This window comes from Bidens hawaiensis, unplaced genomic scaffold (genome assembly GCF_021521415.1).
Source record: "Bidens hawaiensis isolate Kalapana, Puna unplaced genomic scaffold, B.hawaiensis_p1.1 tig00001575_1, whole genome shotgun sequence".
Lineage (NCBI taxonomy): Eukaryota > Viridiplantae > Streptophyta > Magnoliopsida > Asterales > Asteraceae > Bidens > Bidens hawaiensis.
The window spans coordinates 3,959,638-3,976,542 of record NW_027491088.1 but is presented as its reverse complement, the minus strand read 5'-3'; the positions used below and the strand labels follow the sequence as shown (position 1 = coordinate 3,976,542).

General features: G+C 33.5%; 1 pseudogene across 1 annotated transcript; it reads left to right on the top strand.

Moving 5' to 3' along the window:
• Nucleotides 1-2,078: 2,078 nt before the first annotated feature.
• On the top strand, nucleotides 2,079-6,910 carry LOC143586349 (aldehyde dehydrogenase family 7 member B4-like; annotated as a pseudogene). The gene is made up of 14 exons (XR_013144696.1): nucleotides 2,079-2,232; nucleotides 3,275-3,361; nucleotides 3,498-3,638; nucleotides 3,784-3,856; nucleotides 4,102-4,124; nucleotides 4,208-4,271; nucleotides 4,400-4,445; nucleotides 4,539-4,715; nucleotides 5,450-5,626; nucleotides 5,709-5,873; nucleotides 5,962-6,102; nucleotides 6,187-6,284; nucleotides 6,352-6,501; nucleotides 6,727-6,910. The product of XR_013144696.1 is annotated as an aldehyde dehydrogenase family 7 member B4-like (transcript).
• The last annotated feature ends 9,995 nt before the right edge of the window (nucleotides 6,911-16,905 follow it).

Sequence of the window (16,905 nt, the reverse complement as noted above, 5' to 3'; positions counted from 1 at the left end):
TTTGCTATTTTTCACTATTTTTGGCCAAAACCGAGCATTAAATTCACCAAATATTCATCTTTTATCCAAAAATTACCAAAAATTCACAGATCTCATATTTTCATGTGTAGATCATCTCTGTGAAATTTCGTGACCCGACTCTAATCACACGTAAATCTGTCCATTTTTCATAAACACACGAAAACCGAACTATTTTGTGTTTTCTAGCTTTAGATCGCAAGGATCTCGGTTTCTAGCCTTTGCTAGCCGCTAGATACAACACTTACAAGCACAATATCACTATACCAAGCAAACTATACCAACAATCAAACCATTTCTTTCATAGTGTCGGTTTTTAAGTAAAAACAAAGGTTTTAACCGAAAAAAATCCGTTCTCGACTCTTTTTACTCATTTCTTGGACCAAGATCCCTTGTATAACATGTATACATCTCTTGATCATGCAAGAGTCGGTTTCATCTCGGGTTTTCACCCATCTTTCACTTGGAAATCCATTTTAACAAGATTTTAACCGTAAAATTTTATTCTAAACACTTTTAACTCATTACTTGGATCAAGATCCTTTGTATAACTTGTATACATCCCTTGATCATACGAGAACCGGTTCCATCTCGGGTTTTCACCCATATTTCACTTGGAACCTTCCTTTTCTCAAGATCATGGAGTTAGAAGTAGGATTCAAGCATCAAAACATGTTCATACCTTGTGATTTTTGGTTAAAAACTCAAGAGCTTGGATGTATGTTTGAAGATTTGAGAGAGTTTGTGTGAAATGTGTTGAAGAAAAAAGAAAATGAAATGAATGATAATAACACAAGGACCGATCGGTCCATAAGGTGGATGGGGGTGGGCCCCACACATCAATTCTAGGCCACACATTCGGATTACGCAATCCGGATAATGTTGTGGATAATCTGGTTCAGTTCGTTTCTCGTTTAGACTCGTAATTCGGCTTAAAACGAGCATAAAATGGTTGTTTTTCGGGTCAAAAATAAAATTTACATAAAACTGATTTAAAAACTTTAAAAACTTAACCCATGACATTAAAACATCATATTATCGGTATTTGTGCATCTTTTTCGGTTTGATTGATCGTCTCTTGCTTGGTTTGGTGTTAAAGGTTTCGTTTAGCGTACCGACGTACCATTAAATCGAAATCCTTTTTCTGTGCTATAATTTACTTATCCCGAAGCATTAATACTTCGTAAATATCACTAAACATTATATACTTCGTCTATAATGTAATTCCCGATTCGTTCGGGTTTCAATAACCGATCAATGATTAATTGTAATTCCAATACGATTCACTATATAATTGAGTATGATTCATACTGTGAACCATATATATTCGTATCAATGTGCTATAACTCATATAATCAATATTAAATAACACGTAAATAGTATATTCCGGCTAGGGTATACCTGGATTTGCCGGAATCGTTACATTTACAGTCATGGATCAGATTATGTTGTCTTAACTAGGCTCATTCTGGTTTCAGAGTTTGGCTTGAACGTTCTCAAAAAAACAATAATTCTGGTTGTCAATTAACAGTCGTTGTGCCATTATAAGATAAGAAATATTTGATGTAACACACGATAATATGAAAACTCAAATGAATTTGGGATTCGATCGGAGAGAATGTCACAAGACCCGGCTTAAATCCTCCGGGTTTCACGTAACTGCTAATATTAATATTTGTTATCGTGATTAGTGTTATGACATATTGACATGCATCTGAGTCACTGAAAACAAAACCCTCCAAAACCCATAATAATAATAATAATATTCATCCCAATCCAATCCATGGCTTCCTCGCCAACTCACCTCTAACATTTTGTCGTACCACAGTCTTCTCTACTCACACGTCTTTCATTTCAATTCTCAGCAATTAATTAATTAATTAATTAATACCCTACTATAAATTAACACTCACCTCAACCTCTTAACACCATAGCCGTTTCACCCCCAAATTATCTCATTTCCTACAGGTAACCAACCAATTACTTATACTCTCTTCAATCACCACAACACACTCACACGATCTGCAATTCAGATCCAACAATTACAATCTAATAATACGCTTTAAGTTTTTAATTGCAGATATGAGTTTCGCTAAAGAGTACGAGTTTTTGACGGAGATTGGAATTGAGCCACGGAATCTCGGGAGTTATGTGAATGGTGTATGGAAAGGAAGTGGCTCTGTTGTATCGTCGGTTAATCCTGCTAATAATAAGGTAGTGAGTAGTATTAATTGTTAGGTTTAATTGTATCTGATTTTGAATTTAATGTAGCTTTTGGATGATCTGATTGAATTTAAAACCTAGAATTAGGATTGGTAATTGCTCATGAGAACAGTGTTGTAGAATTCACTAGGCGGTGGTACCGCGATAATAGCCTAATAGGTATTAATCGGGAGTAATCGGAATGGAATTTTATATGTAGTTTTTCAAAATTATATCAAAATTTTTATATAATTTTTCGAATTTATCAATCAGATTGGATTAATAACTAATAAGTATAGTTTTTTGAATAGTACAAAGATTTTGGCTATTTTTACGACTTTGACCAATTTTGACCGAAATCTGAACATTGTTTGGAATTTTATATAATTTTTCAAATTGATTAATCGGATTGGATAAATAAGTATAGTTTTTCAAATACTTCAAAGATTTTTGCTAAGACTTTGACCAGTTTGACAGATTTTGACAATAATTTGAACATTGTTTGGAACATCATAACAAACTAAGTTTAGCATCACAAGGTCCAATATAGAGCTCATGTTCCACTTAAAATGAAGAGAGTACAATGATATGTAGTATCTAGGGGTTTTTTTTTGCTAATTTTACACTAGCTCAGATTCTTATTATGGAAACATATTCTTTTTGCAAGCAGTGAAACTTAAAAATTAAAATGAAAACATTGTGCTGTACATCACATGATTGCTGCGGCTGCTTCATTTTACTTAGGGGCTGTTTGGCAACCTTGTGCTGAGCCATTGAGAAGCCTGATCGATTAAGAGGCAACCTCTGAATCGGTCAGCATGTTTCTTAAACTTACCCATTTATAGGTGTCTTATAAGTGAACCAAACACACTCTACCTTTGACCGCCGATTCAAAGGTAGCCTCTTAATGGGATCGCTAAGAGACTACCAAACAAACAACCCCTTACTTGTATTCTAAAATGTATTTCCAAGGTCCTTAGCATTGCACTATTGTATTGGTGTTTGAATGACAAGTTTTTTCTGAAAGTAATTGTTTGCTATCATGTTGATCCAGCCCATTGCTGAAGTGATAGAAGCTTCTTCTCAAGATTATGAGGAGGGCATGCAGGCTTGTTTTGAAGCCTCAAAGATTTGGAAGCAGGTAAGTGAAACGGTTTTTTTTGTTGATGTCCTTCTTTGACATTGCTTTATTTTATAAGTTGAGATTCTAAAGTTGGCAAAGTTCAGCTTACTGTTAAAGTTGTGTAACTGTTATTTTTTTTTGTTTTTTTTTTCAGCTTCCTGCACCAAAGTGAGGTGAGATTGTTAGACAGATTGGTGATGCGTTGAGAGTCAAGCTTGACTACCTTGGTAGGCTTTTATCACTCGAAATGGGAAAGATTCTTCCAGAAGGCATAGGAGAAGTGTATTTTAGCATTGTTCTTTCATTAGTTTAAACTTTGACTTCTTTATTTTCCTGCATATATGCACTTTGTATATCTTCTGTGGTTCATTTTGTGAAACTGTTCAAACTTCAAACCTTAACTTACAAAAGCTAATCATGAAGTTGTTTTCAAATGGCAGGAAGTTATTGATATGTGTGACTTTGCAGTGGGTTTAAGCCGGCAATTAAATGGATCAGTCATACCCTCTGAACGTGAGACATTTTTCTTGTTTCTTTAATCCTTTCAAACTTTCCGAAATATAAAAAGATAAATACTTCTATTATATATGGTGGTAAAAGTGAACAATATTGTGTCTCATGGTGGAAATTTACTATAAGCGGGCCGATTCAATATTTTAAATTTCAGATGTTATTTATACTTTCTTCATGTGAAATATTTTACATTACAACCTCACATACTTTCTTGTCTCATTTACAAATTCAATTGATTTTGACAGGTCCAAATCATATGATGCTCGAGGTGCGTCTAATTATTTTTATTTAACATATGCTTATGCAATATTTTTTTTATAATTAAACTTGTATATTACCAACCATATACAGATGTGGAATCCTCTTGGAATAGTTGGTGTCATTACCGCCTTCAATTTTCCCTGTGCTGTTCTTGGTGAGCATTATAGCACTTATTAATACATCAATGAATACATTTCAAGATAAACCTATAAATGAGTTTAAAACAAGACTCAACTGAATTATACCTTTATTCTTATTAATTATTTAATTGCTTCTGTGTAGGATGGAATGCATGCATTGCTTTAGTCTGTGGAAATTGTGTTGTTTGGTAAGTCTTCACCATAAACTTTCTTTGGTGCAAAATAATTATTAAGTCTTAACATTTTGGATTGCTCATTTTATTATTTTGACATATTTGCAGGAAAGGTGCTCCAACCACACCTTTAATAACAATTGCAACGACCAAATTAATTGGAGAAGTGTTAAAAAAGAACAATTTACCAGCTGCTATTTTCACCTTTGTGGAGGTGCTGAAATTGGTCAAGCGATAGCAAAAGATACACGCATACCTTTGGTTTCCTTCACTGGAAGTTCAAAGGTACTTTCTTCACTTATTCTTTATTTTAGGCTTGCAAACGAACCAAACGAACACGAAAAAAATCAACGATTGAGATTTTCTTATTCATGTTAATTTTGTTTAAAGGTAGTTTCTTCACCAGTGTGTTTATGCTCGCTTTTAGTTGTATAAACTAACGGTTCACGAACGAACATAACTAGTGGAGATCAATTAAAAATTTAAAAGTTAATATGTACATAAATATGCTGGGCCTAAAATTTTATGAAAAGACTAAGCTATAAATTGGTACTTCGAATTTGGAAAGAGCATGAAGAAATTAACGATACTTCTTTATCTTTTGAGTTGTTATGGACAATAATAAAATTAGGCTATATTGTAATAGCCCTAAAAGTTTAGATGAATATGCAACCAAATGAACTTAAACAAACGTAAACTAATGAACATAAATGAACGATGGTAGACAAACATAAATGAACGAATGAGAATTGTGTTCATGTTCATTCGTTATTAAACAAACGGACATAAACGAACTTCCTGCCAAATGGTTCACTAACAGTTCACTGAACGTTTGGTTCGTTTGCAGGCTACTTTATTTAATAATATCTGTAAAAAAGTTAATTATCACGTGTTTTCTGTTATATTGGTTCTATGTAAAATCGTAAATCATGAATGACCATTCTTAATTTCTTATACATAAGTGTGAATGTTGGTGTTTAATTCTCAACATTATTATTGTTAACACATGGCATGTTCAGGTTGGTCTCGTGGTTCAACAAATAGTGAGTCAACGGTTTGGTAAATGCCTGCTTGAGTTAAGTGGTAACAATGCTTTAACAGTAATGGACGATGCTGACATTAAACTTGCGGTTCGTTCTGTCTTGTTTGCTGCTGTTGGTACCGCTGGACAACGCTGCACAACGTGTCGTAGACTGGTAACCTATTATCATCAATTTCAATCTTTCTTAACAGAAATGGTGTTTCCTAACACTAATGATCTGTTTTCATTATTTTCAGCTTGTTCATGAAAAGGTTTATGACTCGGTTGTCGATCAGTTACTGGAAGCATATAAACAAGTCAAAATTGGAGATCCGTTGGAGAAAGGTACGTTGCTTGGACCTTTGCACACAAAAGCATCAAGGGAGAATTTTGTAAACGGAATTAAAGTTATTAAATCCCAGGTATGCTTATTTCGGTTGCTTGACGATGGTTTTCATAATGAAATCAAATTTGTGTTAATATTTTTCTTCATTAATTGACATGTTTTATGGAGGAAGAATCCTCACAGGTGGTTCAGTTATAGAATCTGAAGGAAACTTTGTACAACCGACAATAGTTGAAATTTCACCGACTGCTAATGTTGTGAAGGAAGAACTCTTTGGTCCTGTTCTATATGTCTTAAAATTCAAGGTCAGTTTTGACTTTTAGAGCAAATTCTTGTATAACTATTACTATATGCATATATCTATAAATGCATTATTACTTCTTGTACAGAGTTTTGAAGAAGCTGTGGAAATAAACAACTCGGTACCTCAAGGGTTGTCTAGTTCGATAGTCACCCGCTCACCTGAGGTTATCTTTAAATGGATTGGGTGAGTGACATTTGATAAGTAGGAAATATACTTTTTGTATCTAAACATATGTTTATTTTTATGGCAGGCCCAAAGGAAGTGATTGCGGTATTGTTAACGTTAATATACCAACAAATGGTGCTGAAATTGGTGGTGCTTTTGGTGGTGAAAAGGGTACCGGGGGTGGTCGTGAAGCAGGAAGTGACTCTTGGAAACAATATATGAGGCGATCAACTTGGTATGTTACTATATCCTCAATTTATTTATTCGTTATGTGATAGTAACCAAGTTTTTGAGTAATAAGTTGGCCAAAAAATAATGAGGCACATAATATTATTTCAACAAGAATCTGAGTTTTTTTAATAAACATACAACTTTTGACTGAACATGTTTTCTTTTACAAATTTATAATTGGCATACTTACATCATCTGATTAATATAATGTTTGTATGTTGATTATCAGCACAATAAACTACGGGAGCGAACTATCACTTGCACAAGGGATCAACTTCGGCTAGTGGATTAGCCTCATCTTTGATAAACGGTACGACAAGCAAAAGATTCATGGTAGGTTGGTTTTGACATTTAACTGCTTGTAATCGTGCGACATTATGAAATGATTAAATAAAGGGATTTCACTCTCAACTGATTAGTCTAATTACTAAAAAATTTGATCCATGATGTAAAATGTGGTTTCTACACTATTTACTAGCAGCATATAGACTTGTCCATGGGAGTATATTTACCAGAGCCATGCAATGTAATCCAAACCTTTGGTGTCCTGTGACATACTTTTGTTCATTTGTGGTCTCTTTTTCTTAGGCTTACATCTGTCGAAACTTGAAACCGAAAGTTGTGCCTTAAGTCTATCCCAAGTGCGAACATGTAGCCAACTAGCCATAGCCATCCTGGCACGATGGAAAAGTCCAATGTGCATTCTCAGTCTCCGATCTTAGCCCTTTACGCCTTTGGACCATTCCATTGATCAACTTGGTGTCTTCGCTTACGATTTTGTTCCGTGTTAGTTCCTTTTATCACTTTGAGTATGGGCCTCGTAGCTTCATTATTTGAGACAAAGTTTGGCTGGTCATATATCGACTAAGGATTATGTGTATATTATATTTACTTTTATGCATTCGAATTGAAGTTTGCTTGGTGACTGTCTTTGGTTCCCGTATTCTATCTTAGCCATTCCTGGTCCCCTCTTGTCCTTCCCCTTGACGCACTTACATTGCATTGTCGTTGAGTAACTTATCTTACGCCATGTTGTTGGACGTGTCAACAACGCCTACCCGACACAACACTCTTGTCATTAGTAGACACCCTTTATGCGGTAACTGTAATTAGGAGTTGTTTCCTCTTGGTAGTAATCATAGCTTCTTCTAAATAATATAGCGAGCATTTCGTTCTCTGGAATTTGAACATCATATTGGTGTATATTAATAAAATCAAATTATAAAAATGGTGATGTATTGTGCATAATAAGAAACAAAAGTTGCGTATTTATAAACATATGTTGCGTAATTACCAAATGATATTTGGCCCAATGATATTTTGGTGTGTTAAATGACGCCTTACCATATTTTGAGTCTCGCTGTGGAATAGAACTAGATGTAAATTAGATTGGTATGTGAGTTGCTATTCTAAAAATATATATATACGTTGCGTAATTATTTGTATCACTACTACAATAACGTTCTCTCAGAAGCGGTGATAAGCCCTCTTTGAAGCGGTTTAGAACCGCTTTTAAGCACATGTTTATGCTAAAAATGAAATTATATCAAAGAAGTGTAGGAAACCAACAGAAAACATCACGTGTTGTTGATGCACTATTGGAAAAAAAAACACATTAACACACCGTTACAATTTACGTTTTACACTTTTAGGCACAATCTTCTTTTTTTATAATAACTGTGATGAGATCAATAATCTGTTACAATATTAACGGATTGAAATTGACAGTTGTGAATTCAATAGTAGTTGAGTCGGTAATAGTATGTCAACTAGGAGATATGTAGATTGAACAATGAATCACAATGAATGGACATTTGGCCTAATGTGATCATATACATCTTGTCAACCAACTAACAACCAAATATGATTCCAAGCTTTAATTACTTATTAACTTGTGTTAAAATATCTTTCAAAGAATACATAAAAAAGAATGCTTTCAACACATAACTTCCAGGTTCATATTCGTTAGAAAAACCCGAATAACTGAATCATGACCAGTAGATAACTTTTGGTTAACCCGTACTCTAAAACCAAATTTTATGGTTTAGTTCGGTTATGACTTGTTACGTGACCGAGCAAAACCGATATGCTATGCTCTTGCTTTGTTTGTATATCTGATTTTGATATTTTTATCGTCTAGTAAGGGTGTGTATGGGCCGGTTCGGTCTTGTGCAAAAACCTAACCAAAAACCAAAATGCCGGTTTTGGGGTTTTTGAAAACTATTCGGTTTCCATTCAATTCAGTTTCGATTTTATTTGTTTTACCATTTAGGCTTCAAAATTTTGGGCCGAAAAAATAAAGCTGCCAAAAAAATAATGAATTTAGGCTTAAATCTTTTTATTACGTAATAAATGATTGATTATTATACATATGAGCTAAAATATTTGGGTCACACTGTATACTATATTCTTATAAACAACTTCAAATTAAAATAGAAAAATAAAAATCAGTAAATTCGGTTCGACTTGGTTTTTAAAAAGCATATAGCCAAACCGTAAGCTTTTGTGTCGGTTCAATTATTTCGGTTTTGTTTTTTCGATTCTGAATCGGTTTTTTTCTGTTTTATACACACCCGGCATATAGCAATGCCGCAAGCCCGCAAGGTTATTAACTAAAAGTCTAAAACCAAGGGCCATAGTAGGACAGGCCCAAAAAATTTGGTTGATTAATTGACCAATAGCCGAATCATTTTGTTTACTTAGTCAAGAACCAAAAACTAAAATTAACCAAACCAATCAGTTACACATTTTCTTTATTGTTAGTAACGATTTGATTATACAAACATAAAAAATGATAAAATTTAACAATTTAAAATTAAAAATTATAGTGTGAACAATGCATTGAGGTTGGACTGTCAACCTACAAACATGTCACATGGAGGATATAATAAGATATTAAGACATGTATCTAGAATATAAACCTCAATTATTTGTGTGGTCGTTTACCTAATCTAGTAAAATCTGGACTCTAATCATGCACCATCCTACCTACTTGTATATTTTCCAATCATTTCTAAAGAATATATTGTTTATAAAAACAAAAAAAAAAATTAAAATCATATGTTTGGATTTAGATAATGATGGTGGCGATAAGGAGCATTTGGAGAGCTAGGAACAAACTCATCTTCGAGAATGAGCCAATGAAGATTGAAACCATTCTTGATGAAATAAATGTGTTAAGTTTTTTGTAGATAAAAAATAGAGCGAAGCGTTTGGATTTAGATTGGTCTTGTTGGAGTAGCTTAACTTTGTAATATGTTGCTCTGGTTGTTTTTTGGACCCTGCTAGCTTCTTGGTAGTAGGTGCTCGGTTTTGTTGGTTTTATTGAAATTGCCATTTCAAAAAAAAATAAAATATATCTTATGTATCATGTAAGCATTAAAATAAATATAAATATGTTTTTGTAGGTGGTGCCATGTGATTTGGTTTTCTTGTACATGTATACAAACAAATATATATCTATCTATAAACACAACCATTCTCTAACTTTCCATTTGAAGTCCCTATTATTGTCTTTGGACGTATGCCAAATAGTTATGCCACCATTAATATGATGAGAGATACTTTTAATATTATGGTATTATTATAAGTATGAAAAGGAATAGTTTTTTGTTGATACTCATATTAAGAGAGACCAAGGGACTCACAAAAGGACATCTTGTCCTATTAGGTTTTAAATCTTAATCAAGATACTTGTTAGAACATCTTCAAGACTTCAATGGAGAGTTTATAGATGTCCATAGGTTGTGCTGCAAGAGAGGTGACGACGTGTAGAAGTGAGGGGACCGCCTTTCCAAGGTAGGGGCCGGCATGCTAATCAATTATGTGATATGACAATGAAGAATAAATATTAAATCTATGTACCTGTTAATTTTACAAGCATATAGACGGAAGATGACATGATTCTTGATCTTCTCGAGTTTCGTTTAGGATGTATGGTTACGATGGCTAAGGTGAAATTTATATAAGAAGGCTATATAACAGTTTAAAATTTTGAAACATGAGATAACATCATTGGATAGGTACCATTACTAGTTATTTCTTGCCGTATAGTTATGTTAAATACTATATAAGTCAGCTATATATAATCTACTATTATATTTCTAGTGAAAAGATCCAATACACTAATGCCTTAACGTACACGCGAATCCTTTTTTTCACGAATCGATCCATGAAATCACATCCAAACATCTCGGAATCGTCAATACATATCCAATCAATCATTTGTTCACCGAAAAAACAGTTTTGGATGGAATTAATCGATCAATTTTTCACTTTTTTTACGAAGACCATTTTTGAGCGTTTAAGTTTTGTGAGCGTTTTCTGAGCGTTTTAGGTTTTTGCCTTTGAGCGTCTCGCGTACCTACCGTACGTTAAGCATTAGCGTACAGTAACTACACCCTATATATATATTTCTAAATCTCATTATATTTACCAAGTACTACTTAAAACTCATTTTGTATCAAATAAAAGCGTCCAAAATTTATGAAGCCCCGTCTTATATTCAAATGGCAAAGTTTTAAAAGCTTATACACAGGGGCGGACCCACATAGGTCCGATCGGGGTCCCGGGACACCGATGTTTTTTAAAAATTACTTAAAGACGGTATATTAAATTTTGTAAGGACCCCATAAAAATTAATACTTGGAACCCATACTATTAAGATTGAACTGGTACAGTGGAAAGTCTCTTGTTTTACTTGTGAGAGGTTGTAGGTTCAAGCCCCACCATACTCCTTTTTTGTTGTTTTTTTAATATCCTAGTCTTAGTTATTCAATTAGGGTATTTGTGCTTTTTGTTAGTTTCTCTCATATAGTCATTATCACCATGCAACATATATAATGTTAACATGGATTTTGCATATTCTTTTATTATTTACCTTGTGTATGTATATTATAATTAATCATTTATTTGTGTTTTGGTCAATTATGTAAGACCATATATATAGATTATGTTCATGTTTTTCGGGTATGAATTAAAAGTGTATGTTTCATCTAGTTTGTAATTTAGATTCTTTCTACTTACTCGTTTCCAATGTCACCATAGTTCCGTGTTTTATTGTGTTCCTCGCCTCGACCCGACCCGAATAACGACCGACCCGAAAAATTTTGTAAACCGGAAAAATCGGGACCCCATTGACAAAAAATCCTGGGTCCGCCACTGCTTATACAATAATGTAAAAACAATGAGTGAAGTATATCACACTTAAAGTTAAAACAATTTTACTTAGAAAACTAGATAACCTCATAAAACTTTATTCATTTTTTTTACTTCAATTGCAATCAGAAAATAGAAATATAATTGCATATTCCACTCACTCTCTTTCTAACTTTATAATGTCAATATAACTTTCATGATATTCAATAAGTAGCCATAAATGTATCATATAATTCTCTATGTAAAACTAGTTTTTATAACTAAAGTTTCACTAGAATCTGTTACATATAAATGCAACATCATAATATTATCACCTTTTTGCCATTATACAACATACATTACGTGTGGTTAGAAATCTAGTTCCATAGATATTAATAACTCGTCGTTGACATATTTGCTAATCATAATAACCATGAACATGCATTTAACTTTGATGTTGATATTAACATTATATTATTATATTTCAAACAAAAATGAATATTTTCATTCCGCAAGGCGTTGAATCATGAATGCATCTCCTTAATATCATTGAGACCTATGAAAAGCGTATAATACATTTGTACTTGATGCTTTGATAGTAATACATAAAACGATAACATAATCGTCACAATTTATCTCCCCCACTGCCCTTACCATATTTGAGTCCCGTTATAGAATAGAACTAATAGCAAATTAGATGGGTATGTGAGTTGCAATTCTAAAAATATATATATGTTGTGTAATTATTTATATATGTTGTGTAACATGTTACGTAGTTGTTTTTGACCAAAAACTATATTTTCATGCCCAAGGCGTTGAATCATGAATGCATTTCATCAATATCCTTGGAAAACGAGAATCGCATAATACAATTATACCTTGTGCTTCGATAGTGATACGTAAGACGCTTACATGAACGTCACAATTTATCTCTCCCATCACCTTTATTATTTTTAGTGTATTATGTACAACTGTATTATACAGCTCTCGTAGTTCTTAGCATTTTTCTGGTTCTGAAATAACTGCATCTGTATCTGTATCCTTTGACCGTTCATCGTCGTCTTCCGATTCACGACACGAACACGAATCAACGACAAGCGTAATATCCGGAATACAACTCTCCGACCGAGCAAGCGCGGCACACTCTCCAACCTTCGTAACCGGACTACACGGCACCGACCTCGGCGAATCCAAACTCCGACGGAGAATCCGTCTCATTGCCGCAATAAGATGAACCGTTGGATTCGAAGAGATCGGCGATCGACAGAACGACACGTGGCAAGCCATCGCTTCGTCGGTGGTTATCAGTCGGTTACTCCTAACGATCTCATCTTTAACCGCCTCACTGCATAATCCACATATCCATTTTCCTTGATACCGTTCACGAATCCTTTGTATGTACCCCGGTGTGCAGTCTTCCGTCAATCCGCAGCACTCGCACTTCACTAATTTTACTTCCGTCGTCTCGGTTATTAGTTTTGTTGCTGCGGGTTGCGATTCGGTTGCCGGCATCACCATCGCATCGCTAATTACGGTTGTAGACATCCGTAATCTGTTAAAAAAAAATTAATATGTTTATTCATTGATTCATAAGCAAATCAGCTAGATGAACATTTTATAACAAATACCGGTATCATACCACTCATTTTTCATGTTTTTAGTATCGATAACATTTGGTTTTGGTATTTTCAATGATACTGGTACCGAACGGTATCAAACCGAGAAAATCATGACGGTATTCGGTATACGTTCATCTCCAAATCAGTATAGAGATGAACATTTTATACCGAATACCAGCATCATACCGCTCATTTTTCATGTTTTCAGTATTTTCAATGATACCGGTACTTACAAACCAAGAAAATCAGGATGGTATTCGGTATATGTTAATCTCCAAATCAGTATAGAGATAAACATTATATACCGAATACCAATACCGATTTCAAAATCGGTATAGGTTGTCGTTAATCATGTTTCGGTATCAGTACCATTCAGTTTCGGTATATATATTTTTAGTATTTTCAATATTCTCGGTAACGATGAGTAACGAAACAAAAAAATCGGTACAGTGTTCATATATGGTTTCACTTTAGTACCAGTAATGTACCAATCTCGTCATTAAATCAGTATGGATAAGAACATTTTATGCCGAATACCGTTACCCCTGACACAATCAGTCAAGTGTACCGGTACTTGTTTATAATGTTTTATCAGTACCATACAGTTTCTGTACTTTCAAGTATTTTTAATAGTACCGGTACCAATCAGTAAAGAACTGACAACATTCGGTAGTGTTTAATACCAGTATTGTATCGATCTCATATAAAATGAAAAAAAATAAATTACCAGCACAGAGAACGAGGTGAACTTCAGTAATAATAATATTCCTTGGATTCGAAAATTAGTTGAAAGAAGATGTGACTGATTGTAACTGATAATCTATCTCTCTTTCTCCCACTCTGCATCTAGAAGCTTCGATTTGTTAGGAAACATGAAGAAGTATCTGAAAGGCATTTTCGACTGATTGTAATAGCAGCTCTTAACAACTTTTTATTTTCTAGTATAATTTTGTTTTCTATTGGACTTTGAAAATTATAATGCTAATGAATGAATGAAGTGAAGAAGTTGGAGTGATAAAAGACAGAGGATATGGGGATGAACAGAGGATGTAGGGATAGTTGCTTTTGTAGGTGGGGGTAGGTATTACTCTCAATGATTAAGGGTTTAGCAAATGGAGAATAGAATCCAACATTTTATCAAATGCCAATGAACAATGGAATAAAACAATTTAAACCATAGATGTAGGATTAGGATTACTTTATGCATGTTTGCTTTATTATAGAATTTAGGTAATGTTGTGGTAGAGGTATACAAAATTGATTTTTTTTAAGTGGGTTCGGTTTTGGTCAACGAAAGTTGAGAACGATTTTGTTCAAACTAATCGGTTTGAAACCTGTTTTTATAAAATGAGTATATAGAACGGTAAAAATCCAGTGATCGGTTGGGTCCAGTTATAAACTAGTTTCATTTGAATCGGTTTTAAAAGCGGGTAACGTTTGGTTTCTTGAAAGGTTCGGATATACATCTCTACACTTGTGTATGGTGTTTATCGAATCGGTTATCGTGTTATATAAGCTGGCTTATTCTTTTTTTTTAAGTGAACTAAGACTGGATTTGATAAACTGATTTGAACTATTGTTGATTCGAATAAACCGAAAGTTTATATAGAATAAAACATACATGCATTTAAAATACTCAATTGGTATAAATAATTAGACTTCAAATGATTTGGTTGAATCGGTTAGATAATTCGATATAAATCATCAATGAGTATATGACTAATGATATTTGGGTATGGAAGAAAGGTGTTTACTCATTTTGAAGGTTGATGATGCAAATCCACACCAGACAAATCCGATGATTTGAAGAGTATTTTAGTCACTCATAAAAAGAAATATATATAAATTTCAATACACGTTTTTATAGTGACTTAATTTGAAACTTCAAAATCAAAATTTCCAAGCCGTTCTTTTCGCATTTTAATTTTTTGTTTTTAAAGATTATGATGGGATGATACAAAAATATCTTACTGTGTGTGTATGAACGAGAACCTATCTTATAAGCAATATAATAATTGTGTGTTGATGAACGTGAACCTATCTTATAAGTAACATAACTACACTTTAAAGTAAAATAATATGAAAGTAATATTAAATTATTTACCACTATATAAAGTACTTTTGATTATAGTTGTCTCGGTTTTTTACAATCTAATGACATTTTTAATATTGGATTAAACCCATTTAAAGGGTAATTTATTCGTAGCAACTTAAATATATGGCTAGCCTTAGAAAAATATAAGTGAAGTTAACTAATAGGATGTTTAGTGATAAAAAGAATAAATGAATATTAAACACTGACCTCAATGGTAAGAGCAACGTTTCTTGTAGGAAAAGGTCGAGTCTATTATTGGTAATATTTCCATACTTCATAAATTGTGTTTCTTACCTAGTCCCATACCTATAGCCTACAGGGACTCAATACTTATCGGGTGAGTGATATATCTGCATGTATTATGAATATCTGTTTATGGTATTGTTATACTATTAAATTTTTCTCCGTATCCAACATGCTATTTATTATATTATTAAATTATATTTTATACTAATAAATCAGGGCGAATGAGTTAATGTAATCGGGCGGGTATTTACTGATCCTACACCAGTAAAAATTTATAAAACTAATCTCATATCATGTCTATACCTGAATATCCATCACATTATACGTGTTTGAGTGTTTTAGATATTTTTATTATCCCAATCACTTATGACTTTTTCAAATAAGTCATTCTTTATATGAAGTACAAAAGGGTATGAACCTTAAGACAATTGGCAAGTAAAGTAAGTACTCCAAAATCTTCAAGGAGGCAAACCAACGGTGGTAGGAGAAGATCAACGGGAGGGGGCGATGGCAGCTACTCAAGCTACTATGCAAGATCTTTTTCGTGAGTGTCACGATAACATGAATCTTTGAGGGGTTGCGATCTCTACTTCAGTTTTACATGACCGTGGAAGGGAGTTTTCACGGGACATGCACATGTGAAAGGTGACCTATGCATGTTATGATAAACTTCTTATTGAGCTTTCCTTGAACCATATTAAAACCAATTTTACGGGGTGTTGTCAAAGATGAATAATTTATTAAGATTTGCATGTTTTTGTGGTGGGGGAATGTAACCAGTTAAATATTTTAAGATAATAAATACTGAAGTTGTGCTTAATTGTGTTTTTTCTTAGTAACCACGTCATACTTTTCGAGTGTGGCTCAACAAGAGCCGCCAGGGTCACTCGCATGATAAAAGTTCTTGCACTTGTCAATCAATTAATCGAGAGTAGAGGGTCACTCCCACGACAAGACGACACAAATGACCATAGTTATTAAAAGCCGAAGATGACAATCCTCGAGTTTGAGGACACTACATAACGCAATAAAAGGCAACTCCATATGTGAGTATCCTTAGCAATGGAATTGAAAGAGAAATGAAATATACTGTAAAATAGTTCCTTTCCTTTCGAAACTACAAGTGTCATTCATTATTCAACATTTTATATTTTAGTTATCATCTATTTATTTACTAATCAAAGGGCTTGTAGCCCAATAACATTAAAGAGTTAGAACACTTGTCATTTCTAAGGACGCTCATAACGGTTTCTTTATACACCCTGTCACGTAAATTCAAGACCATGAAACACTAAAGTGTGTAATTGTTTCA